The sequence below is a fragment of the Dendrobates tinctorius genome, unplaced genomic scaffold (genome assembly GCF_039654945.1).
Source record: "Dendrobates tinctorius isolate UK_male_01 unplaced genomic scaffold, ASM3965494v1 ptg000173l, whole genome shotgun sequence".
Lineage (NCBI taxonomy): Eukaryota > Metazoa > Chordata > Amphibia > Anura > Dendrobatidae > Dendrobates > Dendrobates tinctorius.
In genome coordinates this window covers 2,776,458-2,782,956 of record NW_027361840.1, presented here as the reverse complement: position 1 = coordinate 2,782,956, position 6,499 = coordinate 2,776,458, and positions in this window count along the sequence as shown.

The following is a 6,499-nucleotide window of genomic DNA, read 5'->3' as shown; positions in this document are numbered from 1 at the left end:
GACCTGGAACCCGGGGGCGAGGACACCGAGGGGGGTGGGATGGACACGTCGGGAGCTTCCCTGAAAAGGAAGGTGTCTGACCCCTCCCCAGGAGGAGGTAATAGCGGGGTAGGGAAGAAATTGGCCATCCAACTCGATCACCCATGATGGCTGAACTCGCCCCGTTGACGCTGGCGTCTATTAATGTCGCCAGCATTAAGTCAGATGCGGCTCGCTTCACGGCCTTTGATTTTTTCTCCCGGATTGAGGCAGAAATTTTATTCTTGCAAGAGACCAGACTAACAGACATGGGGGCCATCTATAAAGCACGGAGGGAGTGGAGGTGCGGGCCCTCATACTGGTCTCTTGCGGCCGAGCCGTATAGCGGGGTGGCAGTCCTTTTTAAGACTGCAGCAGTTGAATGCCGACGGGTTACTGAGTTGGAAATGGGGAGGTGCCTGATCCTAGATGTCTTCATGAGGGGACAAGAGCTCCGGCTCATCAACATCTACGGCCCGCAGTCCAAGTGGGACCGCAAATGTCTCTTCCTGAGGATCAAGCCCTTTCTTTTTACGAGCCGACAGGTGGTCTTCGGTGGGGACTTCAACACCATTACGAGGTCCCGTGACCGGGGGGGTCCCGGAGATCGCCTGGCTTATGATAGCATCGCGTTGAATAGCATAGCCAGTGAAGCTCGCCTGGTGGATGCCCACATCCGGCACACCCCAGGTCACGGAGGTTTCACCTACCATAGGGGTAGCTGTAGGTCTAGAATAGACAGGTTTTTTTTGAAGGAGGACGCCATCTTTTCTGCTGTGTCCGCCGTTGAGGTGGAGTTCTCCGATCACTGTCTAATTTTCTTTTCTCTGAATGTTGCAGAGACTCCTCGGATGGGAAGAGGGCTGTGGAAGCTCAATTCGTCCCCGCTGGAAGAAGCGGAGGTGAGACAATCCTTCGAGGATTTTCTTCAGAGCCAGGTACCGCTGTTGGATCTCTGTAGTAGTAAGTCAGAGTGGTGGGAGATCTTCAAAAAGCGGGTGGCGGGGTTCTTCCGTCAGCTCTCGAGCCTCAGGAGTCTGAACAGGCACCGCTTGTACCAGGCTCTGGGGAGGAAACTCGAGCAGCTTGTCTCGACTGGAGGTGACCGAGAGGAAATCTCCAGAGTGAAATCTTTGCTCAAGAGGTGTCAGTATGATAGGCACACATCCTTGGTTTTTGAGAGGGACTTCGGGAAGTACCGCTCGCCCGACCCTTACAGAAACTGTAAGATGTCAGTGAATTGTAAGATGGTGACAGGACTGATCGACAGTACGGGGTCCCTGAACAGATCCAAATCAGGGATCCTGGAGGTAGTCAGATCCTTCTACTCACACCTCTTGGAAAAGAAGGATCTGGATCGGGACAGGATGTCGGCTTTCCTGGCTGAAGCCGTCCCTGAGCCAGGGGGTGACCCCTCTCTTGGTGTTTTGGCAGAAGAAATCAGGGAAGAGGAAGTGAGACTGGCCATTGATGGGCTTCGGCTCAAGAAATCGCCAGGTCCGGATGGCTTAACATCTGAGTTCTATAAGACTTTTAGGGACTCCTTGGTCCCCCTCTTGACAGGGGTCTTTAATGAGTGTCTCTCCTCGGGCACTCTTCCCGGCTCAATGAGGAAGTCAGCCCTCATTATTCTGTCAAAGGGTAAGGATCCGTCCCGAATCGAGAACTGGCGTCCCATAGCGCTTCTCGATACGGACCGGAAGGTTCTGGCCAAGGTGCTGTTTAATCGGCTGGTGAAGTTTGCACCCCGGCTCCTTTCAGGGGCCCAGCATTGCTCTGTTCCAGGCCGCAGTACTTTTAGTGCTGTGCTCGGTGTCCGAGAGGCAGTGGAGCAGGGTAGGGCAGGTCACTGGAAGGGGTACTTGCTGTCATTAGATCAAGCGAAAGCCTTTGACCGGGTCAACCACGAGTACCTCTGGTCCGTCCTTTTGAGGTATGGTCTGCCTGGGAGGTTTGTAAAATGGTTAGAGATCTTGTACCAAGGGGCTGAGACTTTTCCGCTGGTTAACGGTTGGTCAGGTCGTCCTTTTGAGGTGGGTTCTGGGGTCCGTCAGGGCTGTCCGCTGAGCCCGCTTTTATACGTGTTCGCGATCGATCCCTTCTTAAGGAGGGTAGAGCGTGGACCGTTGGCGGGAGTCGGGATGGACCGGGCGGGCTCTTGCTCCTCTCTGAGGGTGGTGGCGTACGCCGATGATGTTTCCCTGTTCGTATCCTCGAGAGGGGAGGCGGACTGGGTCATGTCGGAGGTAGTGCGCTACTCGGAGGCATCCGGGTCCATGATCAACCGGGATAAGTGTGAAAGTCTCTGGCTGGGAGGGGGAGATCCTAGTTTTGATCTCCCGGACACCCTTCCAGGGCCCCAGGCCACCGCCAAAATTCTAGGCATCGAATTTGGCCCCGGGGACTACCCCCAGCAAAATTGGGAGGGCAGACTTAAGATCGCAGCCCAAAAGGTGGACCAATGGAAGGGTTGGTCTTTAACCCTGAGGGAAAGGGTTGCCCTGGCTAAAGGCTATCTGCTACCTTTATTGATATACCTGGGCAGTGTGTGCATCTTGCCGGAACCTCTCTGGACGTGGGTCTATAGCCTGTTCTTCCAATTGTTATGGGGGAATAGGCTTAACCTAATCAAGAGGGAGGTTACATACCGTACGAGGAGACTAGGCGGGTTGGGTATGGTCAACCCGGTGGTGTTTCTAGTAAACACCTTTCTTAAGACTAACATCTCCAACCTCTGGCTAGAGAGGGCTCCTCCGTGGGTAGTCTCCTGCAAGGGTTGGCTTTGGCCTTTCTTCCAGGAATGGGAGACAGGAGGGCGGGTGAAGGACCTACGCACACCTCATGGGCATCTCCCGGCTTATGCTACCCCGGTTCTGAAGGTGATCCGCCGGTGGGGTCTGGGAATGTGGGAAATCAGGACCATGTCGAGGCAGTGCCTTGACAGGAGGGTCCTGTTGACCCATTTCCAGAAGCCCCTGGCCCTTAAGGATTGCCCAGGACGGGATCTGGAGGTCGGGCTGGGGCTTTTAAATTCTAAGCGGATCCCCATGAAGTTATGGGACTTGACCTGGCATTGCTTCCACGGGAGGCTGTATGTAAGGGACAACTTGAAGTGCAGGAACTCCGATGACCGGGGTTGCCCTCGTGAGGAGTGTGGCGACGTGCTGGAAAGCATGGAGCACTTCCTGCTTCATTGTCCCTTTAATGCAGAGGTTTACAACAGGGTGGGTGCTTCCATACGTTGGCCGCGGCTGGCGTCCCTCTCCTACGCTGAATGGGCCTATGGAGCGTTCAGATCCCTGGGTGGCCGGGACCCGTGCACTTTATTCCTAGTCAGTGCAGCGGTTAGGTTCCACACTTGGAATGCACGGTGCCTAGTTTCGACGCGGAAAAAAACCCTCCCAAGGGATGAGGTGGTAGGAAACATTTTGGGTGACCTGGTGAAGGTCCGTTCTTTGGAGTTCGAAAGGTTGGGTGTGAGGAAGGCCTCTTGGCTTTGGAGAGGCCTCTCCTTTTAAAAACGCACTCAAGGGAGAGCTAGCTCCGTGTGAATGAGGGTAGGGATAGCATAAGTTTCACTGGGTGTGTTAGGGACAGAGGTAGGGACAGATAGGGACAGGGAGGGACAGGCACTGAGGGACAGATAGAGAGTTAGTTATGATAAGTTAGGTAGAGTAGGGGCAGGTAGGGACAGATAGGGACAGGTTTCTTTTTTAGGGACAGAAGTAGGGACAGTCTTAGTTCTTGAGGGATAGGATGAATGTGTTAGTGAGGGATGGAGCCTCTAGAACCCCGTTTTCCTGGTGGTGGGCTGGTGCATGCCACCTTAGCGTTTTGTTTTAAAAACAGGAAATATAATGGATATTGGGCTTACAGGTGCCAAACTTGGGCCTTGGGTATGTAAATGCTGTGTTTAGTTTGTATATTAATGCGTAAGTAGATGGGATGGTATTGAGAGTTTTGGAAAATGTCTTTTGGTTGTGCTTTGGTAAAAGGAAAAACATATAACACACGTTTTTTTTTGTTTTTTTAGTTAGAATGTGTGGATGGGGTGTAGTCAGGTTGGGAGGGGGGTGCATGGGGGGTGGTGGATGGATGACCGGATGCCAAGAGCAACATGAAGGAGCAAAGGAGCAGGGCAGGAGAAGTAGACTCTGCGGACCCTGGAAATAGTTTTCGTGTGGAATCAAAAGGCCATAAACTTTCGTGGACCAGATTTTGCAGTGACAAGGCTACAAACTTGTAGGACCTGCGGTGCAAGGTGGTGGGAAAAAAGGCTGCGAACTTGTTGCCATGTGTGGGAGAGGGGAGAAAAAAAAAAAAAAAAAAAAATCTTTGCTGTGTAATAGGAGGTAAGGTTTGTCGGCCAAAGTGGCAGAGTTCTTGTTTTTTTCAAGGCGGAGGGCCAGGAAAGGGTTATTTTCGTTTGGTTTTTGTAAATAGTAAAATTGTAAATAGTAAACTAGTAAAATCGGTGAGGTGTGAATGGGGGTGAATGGGGTGAGAGTGGGGAGAGGGGTTTATGTTTCTTTGTATTCTCTTTTCAGTGGATTCCTGCTGGGGGACCCTAAGCTGCCGAGCTCAGTGGGGGACAAGGAAAGGATTTGGACTTTCAGTTGTTTGCGCATGTTTTGCACATTTTATGTCTATGTTGGTTTTCTTTAGTTTATGTATTGTGGTTTGTTTCTGAGTGTAATTTTGATAATTTTGTAAAATAAAAGAGTTGGAGGACAAGGAAAGGATTTGGACTTTCAGTTGTTTGCGCATGTTTTGCACATTTTATGTCTATGTTGGTTTTCTTTAGTTTATGTATTGTGGTTTGTTTCTGAGTGTAATTTTGATAATTTTGTAAAATAAAAGAGTTGGAGATAAGAACGCAGAATAGCGAGTGCAGCTCTGGGTGTGAGTGGAGTATAAGAATGCAGAATAGTGAGTGCAGCTCAGGGTGTGAGTGGAGTATAAGAACGTAGAACAGCGAGTGCAGCTCTGGGTGTGAGTGGAGTATAAGAACACAGAGTAGCGAGTACAGCTCTGGGTGTGAGTGGAGTATAAGAACGTAGAATAGCGAGTGCAGCTCTGGGTGTGAGTGGAGTATAAGCGCATAATAGCGAGTGCAGCTCTGGGTGTGAGTGGAGTATAAGAACGCAGAATACCGAGTGTAGCTCTGGGTGTGAGTGGAGTATAAGAATGCAGAACAGTGAGTGCAGCTCTGGGTGTGAGTGGAGTATAAAAGCGCACAATAGTGTGTGCAGCTCTGGGTGTGAGTGGAGTATAAGAATGCACAGTAGTGTGTGCACCTCTGGGTGTGAGTGGAGTTTAAGAGTGCAGAATAGTGTGTGCAGCTCTGGGTGTGAGTGGAGTATAAGAACGCACAGTAGTGTGTGCAGCTCTGGGTGTGAGTGGAGTATAAGAACGCAAAATAGTGTGTGCAGCTCTGGGTGTGAGTGGAGTATAAGAACGCAGAATAGTGTGTGCAGCTCTGGGTGTGAGTGGAGTATAAGAACGCAGAATAGTGTGTGCAGCTCTGGGTGTGAGTGGAGTATAAGAACGCAGAATAGTGTGTGCAGCTCTGGGTGTGAGTGGAGTATAAGAACGCAGAATAGTGTGTGCAGCTCTGGGTGTGAGTGGAGTATAAGTACGCAGAATAGTGTGTGCAGCTCTGGGTGTGAGTGGAGTATAAGAACGCACAGTAGTATGTGCATCTCTGGGTGTGAGTGGAGTATAAGAACGCAAAATAGTGAGTGCAGCTCTGGGTATGAATGGAGTATAAGAGCGCAGAATAGTGAGTGCAGCTCTGGGTGTGAGTGGAGTATAAGAACGCAGAATAGTGAGTGCAGCTCTGGGTATGAATGGAGTATAAGAGCGCCGAATAGCGTGTGCAGCTCTGGGTGTGAGTGGAGTATAAGAACGCAGAATAGTGAGTGGAGCTCTGGGTGTGAGTGGAGTATAAGAATGCAGAACACTGAGTGCAGCTCTGGATGTGAGTGGAGCATAAGAACGCAGAATAGTGTGTGCATCTCTGGGTGTGAGTGGAGTATAAGAACGCAGAATAGTGAGTGCAGCTCTGGGTATGAGTGGAGTATAAGAACGCAGAATAGTGTGTGCATCTCTGGGTGTGAGTGGAGTATAAGAACGCAGAATAGTGTGTGCAGCTCTGGGTGTGAGTGGAGTATAAGAACGCAGAATAGTGAGTGCATCTCTGGGTGTGAGTGGAGTATAAGAACGCAGAATAGTGTGTGCATCTCTGGGTGTGAGTGGAGTATAAGAACGCAGAATAGTGTGTGCATCTCTGGGTGTGAGTGGAGTATAAGAACGCAGAATAGTGTGTGCAGCTCTGGGTAAGAGTGGAGTATAAGAACCCAGAATAGTGAGTGCAGCTCTGGGTATGAGTGGAGTATAAGAGCGCAGAATAGTGAGTGCAGCTCTGGGTATGAATGGAGTATAAGAACGCAGAATAGTGAGTGCAGCTCTGGGTGTGAGT